This window comes from Cryptomeria japonica, unplaced genomic scaffold, assembly GCF_030272615.1.
Source record: "Cryptomeria japonica unplaced genomic scaffold, Sugi_1.0 HiC_scaffold_314, whole genome shotgun sequence".
In the NCBI taxonomy this organism is placed as follows: domain Eukaryota; kingdom Viridiplantae; phylum Streptophyta; class Pinopsida; order Cupressales; family Cupressaceae; genus Cryptomeria; species Cryptomeria japonica.
Window position 1 is genome coordinate 107,501 of NW_026729136.1, and position 17,260 is coordinate 124,760.

At 59.9% G+C, this 17,260-nt stretch overlaps 1 non-coding gene across 1 annotated transcript; it reads left to right on the plus strand.

Moving 5' to 3' along the window:
* The first annotated feature begins 12,534 nt into the window (after window positions 1-12,534).
* LOC131870334 (5S ribosomal RNA) lies at window positions 12,535-12,653 on the plus strand. Its single transcript, XR_009368655.1, has one exon. It is a non-coding gene; the product is annotated as a 5S ribosomal RNA (ribosomal RNA).
* The last annotated feature ends 4,607 nt before the right edge of the window (window positions 12,654-17,260 follow it).

Here is a 17,260-nt window from a genome sequence, read left to right on the forward strand (position 1 = left end):
AGGTGAGCTTCTCCTCATAGGCAATTCCGCTCTTATCCGGTCACGTTTGTGTGCCCGAATTTCGCAAGGCAACCTCCATGGGACATGGAAAAGACTCGAGAAGAGAGCTCGCTCACGGGAGAGAGAAGCCAAGGAGACCACGAGAGTGCTGAGAGTGGGACAGCGCTGAATAGGCGGGAGAAGCCTGCGCGTATAAACGGAGATATATATCCAATTGCAACGAAGGAACGTGCCAAAGATCGAGAACAATGGCAGAAATGCTAGTAACGTGCACTTCGGGACCAACGCATCACCGGAAGACAACCGCCAAACATCGAAAGAGTCGCGATGCTCCGCAACCTACGTGCAAAGCGGTCGCACACCGGGTAAGGGAGTGAGAGCCCCAAACATAGCTGGGCGAGGCGCTCACTCCGCTCTTTAATATCTCGTTAATACCGCCAAGGAAATGGCACAAGCACACACACACAAGCATCCTCGGAAGAGGACAGTTCGAGTGACAGGTCAAATCCAAGAGTTCCGAAGACTACCTCCAGGAACAATCGGGAACAAGACCGATTACAAGTCGTCGAGTCTGTTACTGGGCGAACACGAGATGCGCACAGGAAATCGATCAGCCCTCACAATGGCCCAAGGCCAGAGATCGGACTGCTACGATTTACCCCAACAATCATCGTGCCACTCTTCGCAGAGAGGTGATAGACGCCAACGAGCCCGCGCATAGCAATCGAGGTGTAAAAAGGGCGTTGAAGGCAGGAAGCCTGGACGAAAGAGGCTACGAGGTCACCTCGAAGCGGTCTAAGAATCGGGCGCACTTGGGGCGACTACCAGTGCCAACCCCTTATCCCGCGGTGCGTCCGACACACAGAAATTTCCAAGGCGGCCAAGGAGCCTCCCCGCATAGCAATCGGGGTGTGAGGTTACGGATGCAGCATTGATAGCAATCGAGGTGTGAGGCGAAGGATGCAGAAGTGAGAGCCGAGGGATGTAGCAGAGATAGCAATCGGGGTGTGTGATGCAGAAGAGATAGCAATCGAGGTGTGCGGTGGGAAGGGCCCAGCAGCCAGAATGCATGAAGCGACGGATGAAGCAGTGATGACAACCGGGCTGTGAGGAGAGGAGGGATGCAGCCAAGAAAGCAATCAGGGCTCGAGGCAAGGGATGCATCAAGGATAGCAATCATGTTGTGAGGCGAGATTCCAAAGGCTAAACGTGAGAGGCTGCAGGGTCGACTCAGAGAGGTCTATGCATGTGAGAGGCTGAAAGCAAGGTCGACTCGGAGCGGTCTATGCATCGGGCGCGCTTGGGGCGACTACCAGTGCCAACCCCTTATCCCGCGACGCGTCCGACAAAGAGAACGTTCCAAGGCGGCAGAGGAGGTTACCAGCCGAAGGATGCAGTAGCAATAACAGGTATAGTTCCGCGGCGGCCGAGAAGACTCACCGCATAGGAATCGGGATGCGAGGCGAGGGATGCGGCGGGAAGGCCCCGACGGCTAAACGGAAGAGGCTGCAGGGCCGCCTCGGAATGGTCCAAGCATCGGATGCGATTGGGACGACTACCAGTGCCAACCCCTTATCCCGCGATGCGTCCGATACACAGATAGTTCCAAGGCGGCCGAGGAGCCTCACCGCATATCAATCGGGGTGCGAGGCGAGGGATGGGGCGGGAAGGCCCCAACGGCTAGACGGAAGAGGCTTCAGGGCCACCTCGGAATGGTCCAAGCATCGGACGCGCTTGGGGCGACTGCCAGTGCCAACCCCTTATCCCGCGATGCGTCCGATACACAGATGGTTCCAAGGCGGCCGAGGAGCCTCACCGCATAGCAATCGGGGGTGCGAGGCGAGGGATGGGGCGGGAAGGCCCCAACGGCTAGACGGAAGAGGCTTCAGGGCCGCCTAGGAATGGTCCAAGCATCGGACACGCTTGGGGCGACTACCAGTGACAGCCCCCTATCCCGCGATGCGTCCGATACGAAGATGGTTCCAAGGCGGCCGAGGAGCCTCACCGCATAGCAATCGGGGTGCGAGGTGGGGGATGCGGCGAGATGGCCCCAACGGCTAGACGGAAGAGGCCACAGGGCCGCGTCGGAATAGTCCAAGCATCGGACGCGCTTGGGGCGACTACCAGTGACAACCCCTTATCCCGCGATGCGTCCGATACGAAGATAGTTCCAAGGCGGCCGAGGAGCCTCACCGCATAGCAATCGGGGTGCGAGGTGGGGGATGCGGCGAGATGGCCCCAACGGCTAGACGGAAGAGGCTGCAGGGCCGCCTCGGAATAGTCCAAGCATCGGACGCGCTTGGGGCCACTACCAGTGACAACCCCTTATCCCGCAATGCGTCCGATACGAAGATAGTTCCAAGGCGGCCGAAGAGCCTCACCGCATAGCAATCGGGGTGCGAGGTGGGGGATGCGGCGAGATGGCCCCAACGGCTAGACGGAAGAGGCCACAGGGCCGCCTCGGAATAGTCCAAGCATCGGACGCGCTTGGGGCGACTACCAGTGACAACCCCTTATCCCGCGATGCGTCCGATACGAAGATAGTTCCCAGGCGGCCGAGGAGCCTCACCGCATAGCAATCGGGGTGCGAGGCGAGGGATGCGGCGAGATGGCCCCAAAGGCTAGACGGAAGAGGCTGCAGGGCTGCCTCGGAATAGTCCAAGCATCGGACGCGCTTGGGGCGACTACCACTGCCAACCCCTTATCCCGCGATGCGTTCGATACACAGATAGTTCCGAGGCGGCCGAGGAGGTGGGGGATGCAGCGAGATGGCCCCAACGGCTAGACGGAAGAGGCTGCAGGGCCGCCTCGGAATAGTCCAAGCATCGGACGCGCTTGGGGCGACTACCAGTGACAACCCCTTATCCCGCGATGCGTCCGATACACAGATAGTTCCGAGGCGGCCAAGGAGCCTCACCGCATAGCAATCGTGGTGCGAGGTGGGGGATGCGGCGAGATGGCCCCAACGGCTAGACGGAAGAGGCTGCAGGGCCGCCTCGGAATGGTCCAAGCATCGGATGCGCTTGGGGCGACTACCACTGCCAACCCCTTATCCCGCGATGCGTCCGATACACAGATAGTTCCAAGGCGGCCGAGGAGCCTCACAGCATAGCAATCAGGGTGCGAGGCGAGGGATGCGGCGAGAAAGCCCCAACGGCTAGAGGGAAGAGGCTTCAGGTCCGCCTCGGAATGGTCCAAGCATCGGACGCGCTTGGGGCGACTACCAGTGACAACCCCTTATCCCGCGACGCGTCCGATACACAGATAGTTCCAAGGCGGCCGAGGAGCCTCACCGCATAGCAATCGGGGTGCGAGGCGAGGGATGCGGCGAGAAGGACCCAACGGCTACACGGAAGAGGCTTCGGGGCCGCCTCGGAATGGTCCAAGCATCGGACGCGCTTGGGGCGACTACCAGTGACAACCCCTTATCCCGCGACGCGTCCGATACACAGATAGTTCCAAGGCGGCCGAGGAGCCTCACCGCATAGCAATCGGGGTGCGAGGCGAGGGATGCGGCGAGAAGGACCCAACGGCTACACGGAAGAGGCTTCGGGGCCGCCTCGGAATGGTCCAAGCATCGGACGCGCTTGGGGCGACTACCAGTGACAACCCCTTATCCCGCGACGCGTCCGATACACAGATAGTTCCAAGGCGGCCGAGGAGCCTCACCGCATAGCAATCGGGGTGCGAGGCGAGGGATGCGGCGAGAAGGACCCAACGGCTAGACGGAAGAGGCTTCGGGTCCGCCTCGGAATGGTCCAAGCATCGGACGCGCTTGGGGCGACTACCAGTGACAACCCCTTATCCCGCGACGCGTCCGATACACAGATAGTTCCAAGGCGGCCGAGGAGCCTCACCGCATAGCAATCGGGGTGCGAGGCGAGGGATGCGGCGAGAAGGACCCAACGGCTAGACGGAAGAGGCTTCGGGTCCGCCTCGGAATGGTCCAAGCATCGGACGCGCTTGGGGCGACTACCAGTGACAACCCCTTATCCCGCGACGCGTCCGATACACAGATAGTTCCAAGGCGGCCGAGGAGCCTCACCGCATAGCAATCGGGGTGCGAGGCGAGGGATGCGGCGAGAAGGACCCAACGGCTAGACGGAAGAGGCTTCGGGTCCGCCTCGGAATGGTCCAAGCATCGGACGCGCTTGGGGCGACTACCAGTGACAACCCCTTATCCCGCGACGCGTCCGATACACAGATAGTTCCGAGGCGGCCGAGGAGCCTCACCGCATAGCAATCGGGGTGCGAGGCGAAGGATGCGGCGAGAAGGACCCAACGGCTAGACGGAAGAGGCTTCGGGTCCGCCTCGGAATGGTCTAAGCATCGGACGCGCTTGGGGCGACTACCAGTGACAACCCCTTATCCCGCGACGCGTCCGATACACAGATAGTTCCAAGGCGGCCGAGGAGCCTCACCGCATAGCAATCGGGGTGCGAGGCGAGGGATGCGGCGAGAAGGACCCAACGGCTAGACGGAAGAGGCTTCAGGGCCGCCTCGGAATGGTCCAAGCATCGAACGCGCTTGGGGCGACTACCAGTGACAACCCCTTATCCCGCGACGCGTCCGATACACAGATAGTTCCGAGGCGGCCGAGGAGCCTCACCGCATAGCAATCGGGGTGCGAGGCGAGGGATGCGGCGAGAAGGACCCAACGGCTAGACGGAAGAGGCTTCAGGGCCGCCTCGGAATGGTCCAAGCATCGGACGCGCTTGGGGCGACTACCAGTGACAACCCCTTATCCCGCGACGCGTCCGATACACAGATAGTTCCGAGGCGGCCGAGGAGCCTCACCGCATAGCAATCGGGGTGCGAGGCGAGGGATGCGGCGAGAAGGACCCAACGGCTAGACGGAAGAGGCTTCAGGGCCGCCTCGGAATGGTCCAAGCATCGGACGCGCTTGGGGCGACTACCAATGACAACCCCTTATCCCGCGACGCGTCCGATACACAGATAGTTCCGAGGCGGCCGAGGAGCCTCACCGCATAGCAATCGGGGTGCGAGGCGAGGGATGCGGCGAGAAGGACCCAACGGCTAGACGGAAGAGGCTTCAGGGCCGCCTCGGAATGGTCCAAGCATCGGACGCGCTTGGGGCGACTACCAGTGACAACCCCTTATCCCGCGACGCGTCCGATACACAGATAGTTCCGAGGCGGCCGAGGAGCCTCACCGCATAGCAATCGGGGTGCGAGGCGAGGGATGCGGCGAGAAGGACCCAACGGCTAGACGGAAGAGGCTTCAGGGCCGCCTCGGAATGGTCCAAGCATCGGACGCGCTTGGGGCGACTACCGTTGCCAACCCCTTATCCCGCGATGCGTCTGATACACAGATAGTTCCGAGGCGGCCGAGGAGCCTCACCGCATAGCAATCGGGTTGCGAGGCAGATTATTGGGAAGGGAACCCCCTGGGATGCGGCTCAAGCAGTGCCCAAAGGGACTGGAATGCGGAATCACATCGAGAGACCCAAATGCTATACGAGGGCTCAAATCGAATTATCGATTTGGCCACGACATGGACGCATCGGAACGACTACCTTTGCCGAACCACTCGCAATTGCATCCATACCGAAACCAATAGACATTTCCGTTAGAGCCCTCGCATAGCATTCGGGAATCTCGCATGCCCCTCTAAATCGACCAATGCTGGCGCTCAATGAAAATCCGAGCGCTACCACCGTTCGAGCGCCAGCATTGGTCGAGTTAGAGGGGCACGGGGGAGAATGCTCCAGTCAACACCTCCCCTATATAAGTTATTTGTCCGATTCTCGCACAACCGTAGTCTGCCTCGTCGAATCAAACAACGGTCCCAGATTCCGACTTCCGTTCCGTAGAGACCCAAAAGCTAGATGGAGGCTCGCAAGAAAGAGAGTCGGCGCATAGCAATCGGGTTTCTCGAACGTTTAGGGACCGAGCTCACTTGCGGATAGGGCAAAATCCGCCAAGCAACCCAAAAGCTAGACGGGGGCTCGAATCGAATCGCCTAGGCGGCCACAACAACGACGTGTTGGATCGACTACCAGTGCCAAACCATTCAGCAAGACTAGTCTGTGTCGAGGCCGGATAGAGATTCTCAGAGAGCGCCCGCATAGCATTTAGGAGACCTGCCGCGTCCCTCACACTCGACAAATGGTGGTGCACGTTTATAAATCCGAGCGATCCCAACCCTTTCAAGCACCAACATCGGTCGAGATAGAGGGGCACGGAGGGGGCTGCGTGAGACAACACAGTCCCCTATATAAGTTATTTGTCCGATTCTCACACATCCGAAGAATGGTCATCAAATCGGACAACAGCCCAAACTTCCGACTTCCGTCCCAGAAAGCCCAAGAGCTATCTAAAACGTTCATGGCCGGAACTCGATCGCGGCTATACCAGTCCGCCAAGCAACCCAAAAGCTAGACTGGAGCTCTAGTCGAATCACCTCTGTGGCCATTGCAAGGACGTGTTGGAGCGACTACCATTGCCGAACCATTCCGCAGGTCGAGTCCATACCAAGGCCGCATAGAGATTCACGATGAGCTCCTGCATAGCAATCAGGAGACTTGCCGTGTCCATCACAATCGATAAATCCTGGTGCAAGATTTTTGCATCCGAGCGCTCCAACCAGTCGAGCACCAGCATCAATCGACATAAACGGGCACGGGGGGAGGATGCTCGAGAACACTACCTCCCCTATATAAGTTATTTGTCCGATTCTCAAGCAGCCGAAGTCTGGTCATCGAATCGGGTCAAAGACCACAACTTCCGACTTTACCCACAATGCAAGTCATCGAATCGAACATCGGCCCCCGAGTCGGACTCCATGCGTATGTCAGGTCATCGGACCCAAATTCCGCCTTCCTGCGCATGGCGGGCCATCAATATCAACTCGGTCATCGGACCCAAACTCCGCCTTTTTGCGTATGGCACGCCTTCAAATCGGTCATCGGACCCAAATTCCGCCTTCCTGTGCATGGCGGGCCATCAACATCAACTCGGTCATCGGACCCAAATTCCGCCTTTCTGCGCATGGCACGCCATCAACTCGGTCATCGGACCCAAATTCCGCCTTCCTGCGCATGGCAGGTCATCGGACACAAATTCAGACCTCGCCAATATGCCTACGTATCGAATCGGTCATCGGACCCAACTTCCGACTTCATCCATACTGTAGGGTCTTTGAGGTTGGCGCGGTGCGCTCAACCCAGGGAGTCGACCCATCGAAGCATACACCTCCCCTATATAAGCTATTTGTCCGATTCCCACACCTGTGTAGTTTGCACCTCTGACCAGGACATCGACCCCAACTTCCGAACTCGACTGCAACGACGGCACCAGCGCCTTGGTGCGCACCTTGCGACGCACAGTCCCAACATTCGCCTTCCTGCACATGGCAGGTCATCGGACCCAAATTCCGACCTCGCGAGTATGCCTACATATCGAATCGGTCATCGGACCCAACTTCCGACTTCATCCATACCGTAGGGTCTTTGAGGTTGGCGCGGTGCGCTCAACCCGGGGAGTCGACCCAACGAAGCATACACCTCCCCTATATAAGCTATTTGTCCGATTCCCACACCTGTGTAGTTTGCACCTCCGATCAAGACATCGACCCCAACTTCCGAACTCGCCTCCAACGACCGAACCAGCGCCTTGGTGCGCACCTTGCAACGCACAGTGCCAACATTCGCCTTCCTGCACGTGGCAGGTCATCGGACCCAAATTCCGACCTCGCGAGTATGCCTACATATCGAATCGGTCATCGGACCCAACTTCCGACTTCATCCATACCGTAGGGTCTTTGAGGTTGGCGCGGTGCGCTCAACCCGGGGAGTCGACCCAACGAAGCATACACCTCCCCTATATAAGCTATTTGTCCGATTCCCACACCTGTGTAGCTTGCACCTCCGATCAGGACATCGACCCCAACTTCCGAACTCGACTAAAAAGACCGCACCAGCGCCTTGGTGTGCACCTTGCAACGCACAGTGTCAACATTCGCCTTCCTGCACATGGCAGGTCATCGGACCCAAATTCCGACCTCATGAGCATACCTACTAATCGAATTGGTCATCGGACCCAACTTCCGACTTCATCCATACCGTAGGGTCTTTGAGGTTGGCGCGGTGCGCTCAACCTGGGGAGTCGACCCATCGAAGCATACACCTCCCCTATATAAGCTATTTGTCCGATTCCGACACCTGTGTAGTTTGCACCTCCGCTCAGGACATCGACCCCAACTTCCGAACTCGCCTGCAACGACCGAACCAGCGCCTTGGTGCGCACCAAAAGTGCGCACTTTTGGAGGGCACTTTTGTGCGCTCCAAAGGTGCGCACTTTTGGAGGGCACTTTTCTGCGCTCCAAAGGTGCGCACTTTTGGAGGGCACTTTTTGGAGGGCACTTTTCTGCGCTCCAAAGGTGCGCACTTTTGGAGGGCACTTTTTGGAGGGCACTTTTCTGCGCTCCAAAGGTGCGCACTTTTGGAGGGCACTTTTTGGAGGGCACTTTTCTGCGCTCCAAAGGTGCGCACTTTTGGAGGGCACTTTTTGGAGGGCACTTTTCTGCGCTCCAAAGGTGCGCACTTTTGGAGGGCACTTTTCTGCGCTCCAAAGGTGCGCACTTTTGGAGGGCACTTTTTGGAGGGCACTTTTCTGCGCTCCAAAGGTGCGCACTTTTGGAGGGCACTTTTTGGAGGGCACTTTTCTGCGCTCCAAAGGTGCGCACTTTTGGAGGGCACTTTTTGGAGGGCACTTTTCTGCGCTCCAAAGGTGCGCACTTTTGGAGGGCACTTTTGTGCACTCCAAAGGTGCGCACTTTTGGAGGGCACTTTTCCTGTGCTCCAAAGGTGCACACCTAGGTGAGCACCTTCGACCACACCTTGTAGCACACCAAACTCTGACTTTCGACTTCATCCGCAATGCAGGGTCTTTGAGGTTGGCGCAATGCGCACAACCAGGGGAGTCGACCCATCAAACCCAACACCTCCCCTATATAAGCTATTTGTCTGATTCTCATACATGCGTAGCCTGCAGGAGCAATTAGGACATCGACCCCAACTTTCGGCTTCTAAACGAAAACAAGGTCTTTGAGGTTGGTGTAATGCGAACAACTAGGGGAGTCAACCCATCAAACCCAACACCTCCCCTATATAAGCTATTTGTCTGATTCTCATACATGTGTAGTCTACAGGAGCAATTAGGACATCGACCCCAACTTTTGACTTCTTAACGAAAACAAGGTCTTTGAGGTTGACGTAATGCGCACAACCAGGGGAGTCGACCCATCAAACCCAACACCTCCCCTATATAAGCTATTTGTCCGATTCTCATACATGTGTAGCCTGCAGGAGCCATTAGGACATTGACCCCAACTTTTGACTTCTTAACGAAAACAAGGTCTTTGAGGTTGGCGTAATGCGCACAACCAAGGGAGTTGACCCATCAAACCCAACACCTCCCCTATATAAGCTATTTGTCTGATTCTCATACATGTGTAGCCTGCAACAACGATTAGGACATCCACCCCAACTTCTGAATTCGTCTGCGTTGACCGCACCAAAGGTGCACGCCTTGGTGCTCACCAAAATCCGACTTCCGACTTCTTCTGCTATGCGGGGTCTTTGAGGTTGGCGCAGTGCGCACAACCAGGGGAGTCAACCCACCGAATGCAACACCTCCCCTATATAAGCTATTTGTCTGATTCTCATACATGCGTAGACTGCAGCAATGATTAGGACATCCACCCCAACTTTTGACTTCTTAAACAAGACAGGGTCTTTGAAGTTGGTGCAGTGCACACAACCAGGGGAGTCGACCCATCAAACGCAACACCTCCCCTATATAAAGCTATTTGTCCGATTCTCATACGTGTAGTCTGCAGCAGCGATTAGGACATCGACCCCAACTTCCGAATTCGTTTGCATTGACCGCACCAAAGGTGCACGCCTTGGTGTGCACCCTGGAGTGCACTTTGGTGCTCACCTCGGTGCACACTTTGGTGTGCACCTCGGTGTGCACCAAAGGTGCGCACCTTGGAGCGCACCAAAGGTGTACACTTTGGAGCGCACCACATAGGGTCTTTGAGAGGTTGGCGCAGTGCGCACACCAAGGTGGGTGTTGAGGTGCGTGCCGAGGTGGGTGGGTGCTAGGGTGCGCTCCATGGTGGGTGCCAGGGTGGGTGCGTGCTAGGGTGGATTCCAAAGAGGGTCATAGGGTGGGTGCCAAGGTGGGTTGGTGATATAGTGGGTTCAAAGGTGGGTACTAGGGTGGGTTCCAAGGTGGGTCACAAGTTGGGTGCCAGGATGCGTGGGTGTTAGGTTGGGTGCCAAGGTGGGCTCCTGCGTGGGTGGGTGCTAGGGTGGGTTTCAAGGTGGACGCGAGGGCGGGTGCCAAGGTGGGTAACAAGTTGGGTGTTAGGATGGGTGAGTGCTAGAGTGGGTGCCAAGGTGGGTGGGTGCTAAGGTGGATGCCAAGGTGGTTCACAGGGTGGGTGGGTTCTAGGGTGAGTTCCAAGGTGGGTCACAGGTTCAGTGCTAGGGTGGGTGTCAAGGCGGGTGTCGAGGTGCCTGGGTGCTAGGGTGTGGATGCCAATGTGGGTCATAGGGTGGGTACTAGGGTGGGCTGCAATGTGGGTGCCAAGGTGGGTAACATGCTCGGTGGGTTCTAAATTGGGTGCCAGGGTGGGTGTGCACCCACCTTGCCCGAGGTGGGTGCCAAGGTGCCAGTGTGGGTGGGTGCTAAGGTGGATGCCAAGGTGGGTGAGAAGGTGGGTGATAGGTTGAGTGGTAGGATGGGTGGGTGCCAAGATGGGTCACAGGGTGGGTGCAAGGGTGGGTAGGTGCTAGGGTTGGTGTCAGGGTGGGTGGGTGCTAGGTTGGGTTCCAAGGTGGGTGCGAGGGTGAGTGTCAAGGTGGGTCACAGGTTAGGTGCTAGGATGGGTGAGTGCTAGGGTGCAAAGGTGCCAGGGTGGGTGCTAGGATGGGTCGATGCTAGGGTGAGTGGCAAGGTGGGTCCACAAGTGTCAAGGTGGGTGCCGAGGTGGGTGCCAAGTCGGCGACTGCTATGGTGGATGCCAAGGTGGGTCACGGGGTGGGTGCCAAGTTGCTAGGTTGGGTTCCAAGGTGGGTGCCAACGTGGGTGCTAGGGTGCGTGGGTTAAAGGGTGTGTCACAACGTGGGTGCCAGGATGGGTGCGCACCCACACTGGCCAAGACGGGTGCGGGTGCAAGGTTGGGTTCCAAGCCCGGTCACAGGCTGGGTGCTAGGATGGGTGGGTGCCAAGGTGGGCACCAGGGTGGGTGCACCCACCCTGGCCAAGGTGGGTCACGGGGTGGGTCCTAGGGTGGGTAACGGGGTGGGTACTAAGGTGCGTGCCAAGGTGGGTCATAGGGTGGGTGCCAAGGTGGGCACCAGGGTGGGTGTGCACCAACCCTAGCCAGGGTAGGTCACGGGGTGGTTGTCGGGGTGGGCGTCAAGGAGCCAAGGTGGGTGGCAAGTAGCCAAGTTGCGTGCCAAGGTGGGTGTCGGGGTGGGTGCCAAGGATCCAAGGTGGGTGCCAAGGAACCAAGGTGGGTGTCTGGGTGGGTGCCGAGGTGGGAGCCAGGGTGGGTCCCAAGGTGAGTGCAAAGGTGGGTGCCAGGGTCAAGGTGAGTGCCAATGTGGGTTCCAAGGTGCCAGGGTCAGGGTGAGTGCCAATGTGGGTTCAAAGGTGCTAAGTTGGGTGCGAGGTTGGGTGCGAGGGTGGGTGGGTGCCAAGGTGTGCTAGGTGGAAGCCCGGGTGGGTCGGCATCCCATGGGTGTCGAGTTGGGTGCCTGATGGGTGCTTCTTGTCAAGTTTTAGTCGTCGGGACTCATTTCGAGCCTTAGAGGTCGTTTCTTGTCCGGTTGCCCTGTCTTCGACCTGGGAACCCAATTTTGGTCCTCGGGTCCCATTTTTTTTTGTCTCGCATCCCACTTTTGGCCTGTGGCCTTTTCGGGGTCGATTCTCGTTTTGGGCATCAGAGCATGTTTCTTCTCCTAAAACCCAATATTTGTTTATTAAGTCTCGGAACACATTTTTGTTCTCGTGGACCCATCATGGGTCTTGGAACGCATTTGTGGTCCTTGGGTCCCATTTTGCATCCCGAAACTTGTGTTTTGGTGCTTGATCCCTATTTTGGGTGCCCACCTTGCACCAAGTGCGCACCCGGGGCAAACCGAGCGCCTTGGTGCACCGGGGCAAGATCGAGCGTGCACCCGAGGCGCCCCGAACATGCACCAAGGTGCACTCGGCCCACATGTGAGCGCAGGTCGTTGCGCCCGAGGTGGTGTGTGGGCACCGCGTTGCAGACGGGACACTGCACGCACACGACGCCCCCTCCAGGTGCACGCACGTAGGCCGGGCCGGGTGCACACCCGACGCCCTAGCAAGGTGCGCGCACCCGGGCAGGGCTCACACTTGGCGAACGGGGCGCACTTCGCGAGGGAGGGTGTGCACCTCGACGGGGGTGGGTGGCCGGGGTGGATTCGCACGTGGGTCGCGGTTTGCTAAGTACACACTGCGACAAGCTCATAACGGGTGCGATCATACCAGCGTTAGTGCACCGGATCCCATCAGAACTCCGCAGTTAAGCGCGCTTGGGCCGGAGTAGTACTGGGATGGGTGACCTCCCGGGAAGTCCCGGTGTTGCACCCTTTTTTAGTTTTTCGCCGGGCGTCGCAATGCTATTTGAATAAACCTTTTGCCCGTTTGCGTTCTCGTCGGGGCCGGGCCGGGCCGGGGTGCGCTGCCCGCACTACCGCGCGCGCGGGGGCGACACCGAGCGCGCACCCGAGGCGCCCCGAGCACACAGGCCACGGTGCAACCCGGGCGTTGTGCGCGCACCCCGGTGCGCCCGAGGTGCTGCGCGCGCACCCAGGTGAAATCGGTGTGCACCTCGGCCAGTGCGCGCTCGGTCGAGTCGCGCACGTTGGCCAAGGTGCACGGTGATGTTTCTTACTCTAAGGTTCCGCACCAGACGCCCGGGACAGGTGAGCGAAGCTGGGCGGGGCCGGGTGCGCGGCCGGGGCAGGTGCACGCAGCTGGAGAGAGCTTTGGAGCACACTTCGGAGCGCACCAATGATGCGCTCCATTCAAAAGTTTCCTGAAAAGGCAAAAAAAGTTGAGATTATAGAATTTCCCACTTGAGAGATTGTAAAAAAAAAAAATTTAAAATGAAGGAAACGCGGGTGCCAAGGTGTGCGCAGCCCAGCCAAGGTGTGCGCACCAAGGCGCCCACCCTGGCGAAGGTGCACGCAAGGTGCGCACCCGAGGCAAACCGGACAATTAACCCAACTTTCGACTTCGCGCGCACCTTGGAGCGCACTTCGGAGCGCTCCTTGGTGCGCACCAATCTTGGGCACCTCGGAGTGCACCATGGCGCCCACCAAGGTGCGCACCCGGGGCAAACCGAGCTCCGACTTCGTGCGCACCTTGGAGCGCACGAAAGGTGCGCACCATGGCGCCCACCAAGGTGCGCAGCCCAGCCAAGGCGTGCGCATCAAGGTGCGCACCCTGGCGAAGGTGCGCACCCGGGGCAAACCGAGCTCCGACTTCGTGCGCACCTTGGAGCGCACAAAAGGTGCGCAACCCAGCCAAGGTGTGCGCACCCCGGTCAAACCGAGCTCCGAATCGTGCGCACCAGAGGTGCACGCCATCGTGCGCACCTTGGAGCACACTTCGGAGCCCTCCTTGGTGCGCGCCGATGTTGCGCACCTCGGAGCGCACCCGGGGAAAACAATGCAATTAACCCGACTTTCGACTTCGTGGGCACCTCGGAGCGCTCTCGGGTTCGCACCTCGGAGCACACCGAGGTGCGCACCTTTGATGCGCTGCCTTCACCAATTTCCAGAAAAGGCAAGAAAACATTGAGAAGGTGTGCGCACCGAGGTGCCCACCCTGGCGAAGGTGCACGCGAGGTGCGCACCCGGGGCAAACCGGGCTCCGACTTCGTGCACGCCGCACCTTGGAGCACACTTCGGAGCGCTCCTTGGTGCGCACCAGGGCGCGCAACCCAGCCGAGGTGCCCACCCCGGCGAAGGTGCACGCGAGGTGCGCACCCGGGGCAAACCGGGCTCCGACTTCGTGCACGCCATGGTGCCCACCGCGGCGAAGGTGCACGCGAGGTGCGCACCCGGGGCAAACCGGGCTCCGACTTCGTGCACGCCGCACCTTGGAGCACACTTCGGAGCGCTCCTTGGTGCGCACCATGGTGCCCACCAGGGCGCGCAACCCCGCCGAAGGTGCACGCGAGGTGCGCACCCGGGGCAAACCGGGCTCCGACTTCGTGCACGCCGCACCTTGGAGCACACTTCGGAGCGCTCCTTGGTGCGCACCATGGTGCCCACCAGGGCGCGCAACCCCGCCGAAGGTGCACGCGAGGTGCGCACCCGGGGCAAACCGGGCTCCGACTTCGTGCACGCCATGGTGCGCACCGCGGCGAAGGTGCGCACCCGGGGCAAACCGGGCTCCGACTTCGTGCACGCCGCACCTTGGAGCACACTTCGGAGCGCTCCTTGGTGCGCACCAGGGCGCGCAACCCAGCCGAGGTGCCCACCCCGGCGAAGGTGCACGCGAGGTGCGTACCCGGGGCAAACCGGGCTCCGACTTCGTGCACGCCGCACCTTGGAGCACACTTCGGAGCGCTCCTTGGTGCGCACCATGGTGCCCACCAGGCCGCGCAACCCAGCCAAGGTGTGCGCACCAAGGTGCACGCGAGGTGCGCACCCGGGGCAAACCGGGGTCCGACTTCCTGCACGCCGCACCTTGGAGCACACATCGGGGCGCTCCCGGGTTCGCACCGGCGTTGCGCACCGTGGTGGGCACCTCGGAGCACACCAAGGTGGGCAGCGAGGTGCGCACCTTTGATGCGATGCCTTCACTAATTTCCATAAAAGGCAAAAAAAAAACGAGATTTTAAAATTTCCGTTTTGAAAGATAGTGAGAAAAAGGGAATGCTGGTGCCATCTTGAGCCCGCCCTGGTGCGCAGCCCAGCCAAGGTGTGCGCACCAAGGTGCCCACCCTGGCGAAGGTGCGCGCCCGGGCAATTAACCCAACTTCCAACTTCGCGCGCGCCAGGGTGGGAGCGCACCCAACAACCGGGCCTGGGAAGAGCCAATGCGAGAAACCCCACCAAACGCTCTGACAAAAAAAGAGGGGGCGCTCCAGTAACCCCGCTTCGGAGCGCACCCTGGGCAAACCCAGCCAAGGTGCCCACCCCGGCCAAGGTGCAGGCGAGGTGCGCACCCGGGGCAAACCGGGCTCCGACAACGTGCACGCCGCACCTTGGAGCACACTTCGTAGCGCTCCCGGGTGCGCACCTCAGAGCACACCAAGGTGGGCAGCGAGGTGCGCACCTTTGATGCGCTGCCTTCACTAATTTCCAGAAAAGGCAAAAAAAAAAGGAGATTTTAAAATTTCCGTTTTGAAAGATAGTGAAAAAAACGGAACGCGCGTGCCATCTTGAGCCCGCCCTGGTGCGCAGCCCAGGTAAGGTGCCCACCCTGGCAAAGGTGCGCACCCGGGCAATTAACCCTACTTCCGACTTCGTGCGCGCCAGGGTGGCAACCGGGCCTCGGAAGAGCCAATGCGAGAAACCCCACCAAACGCTCCGACAAAAAAAGAGGCGGCGCTCCAATAACCCCGCTTCGGAGCGCAGCCGGGGCAAACCCAGCCAAGGTGCCCACCCCGACGAAGGTGCACGCGAGGTGCGCACCCAGGGCAAACCGGGCTCCGACAACGTGCACGCAGCACCTTGGAGCACACTTCGAAGCACTCCCGGGTGCCCACCGGCGTTGCGCACCGTGGTGGGCAGCGAGGTGCGCACCTTTGATGCGCTGCCTTCACTAATTTCCAGAAAAAGGCAAAAAAAAATGAGATTTTAAAATTTCCGTTTTGAAAGATAGTGAAAAAAAAGGAACGCGGGTGCCATCTTGAGCCCGCCCTGGTGCGCAGCCCAGGCAAGGCATGCGCACCAAGGTGCCCACCCGAGGTGCACACCCGGGGCAAACCGGGCTCCGACTTCGTGCAGGCCGCACCTTGGAGCACACTTCGGAGCGCTCCTTGGTGCGCACCATGGTGCCCACCAGGGCGCGCAACCCAGCCAAGGTCTGCACACTAAGGTGCCCACCCCGGCGAAGGTGCACGCGAGGTGCGCACCCGGGGCAAACCGGGCTCCGACTTCGTGCACGCCATGGTGCCCACCGCGGCGAAGGTGCACGCGAGGTGCGCACCCGGGGCAAACCGGGCTCCGACTTCGTGCACGCCGCACCTTGGAGCACACTTCGGAGCGCTCCTTGGTGCGCACCATGGTGCCCACCAGGGCGCGCAACCCAGCCAAGGTGTGCGCACCAAGGTGCACGCGAGGTGCGCACCCGGGGCAAACCGGGGTCCGACTTCGTGCACGCCGCACCTTGGAGCACACATCGGAGCGCTCCCAGGTTCGCACCAGCGTTGCGCACCTTTGATGCGCTGCCTTCACTAATTTCCAGAAAAGGCAAAAAAAAACGATATTTTAAAATTTCCGTTCTGAAAGATAGTGAAAAAAACGGAACGCGGGTGCCATCTTGAGCCCTTCCTGGTGCGCAGCCCAGGCAAGTTGTGCGCACCAAGGTGCCCACCCTGGCGGAGGTGCGCGCCCGGGGCAAACCGGGCTCCGACTTCGTGCACTGCATGGTGCCCACCAAGGCGCGCAACCCAGCCAAGGTGCCCACCGCAGCGAAGGTGCACGCGAGGTGCACACCCGGGGCAAACCGGGCTCCGACTTCGTGCACGCCGCACCTTGGAGCACACTTCAGAGCGCTCCTTGGTGCGCACCAGGGCGCGCAACCCAGCCGAGGTGCCCACCCCGGCGAAGGTGCACGCGAGGTGCGCACCCGGGGCAAACCGGGCTCCGACTTCGTGCACGCCATGGTGCCCACCGCGGCGAAGGTGCGCACCCGGGGCAAACCGGGCTCCGACTTCGTGCACGCCGCACCTTGGAGCACACTTCGGAGCGCTCCTTGGTGCGCACCATGGTGCCCACCAGGCCGCGCAACCCAGCCAAGGTGTGCGCACCAAGGTGCACGCGAGGTGCGCACCCGGGGCAAACCGGGGTCCGACTTCGTGCACGCCGCACCTTGGAGCACACATCGGGGCGCTCCCGGGTTCGCACCGGCGTTGCGCACCGTGGTGGGCACCTCGGAGCACACCAAGGTGGGCAGCGAGGTGCGCACCTTTGATGCGATGCCTTCACTAATTTCCATAAAAGGCAAAAAAAAAACGA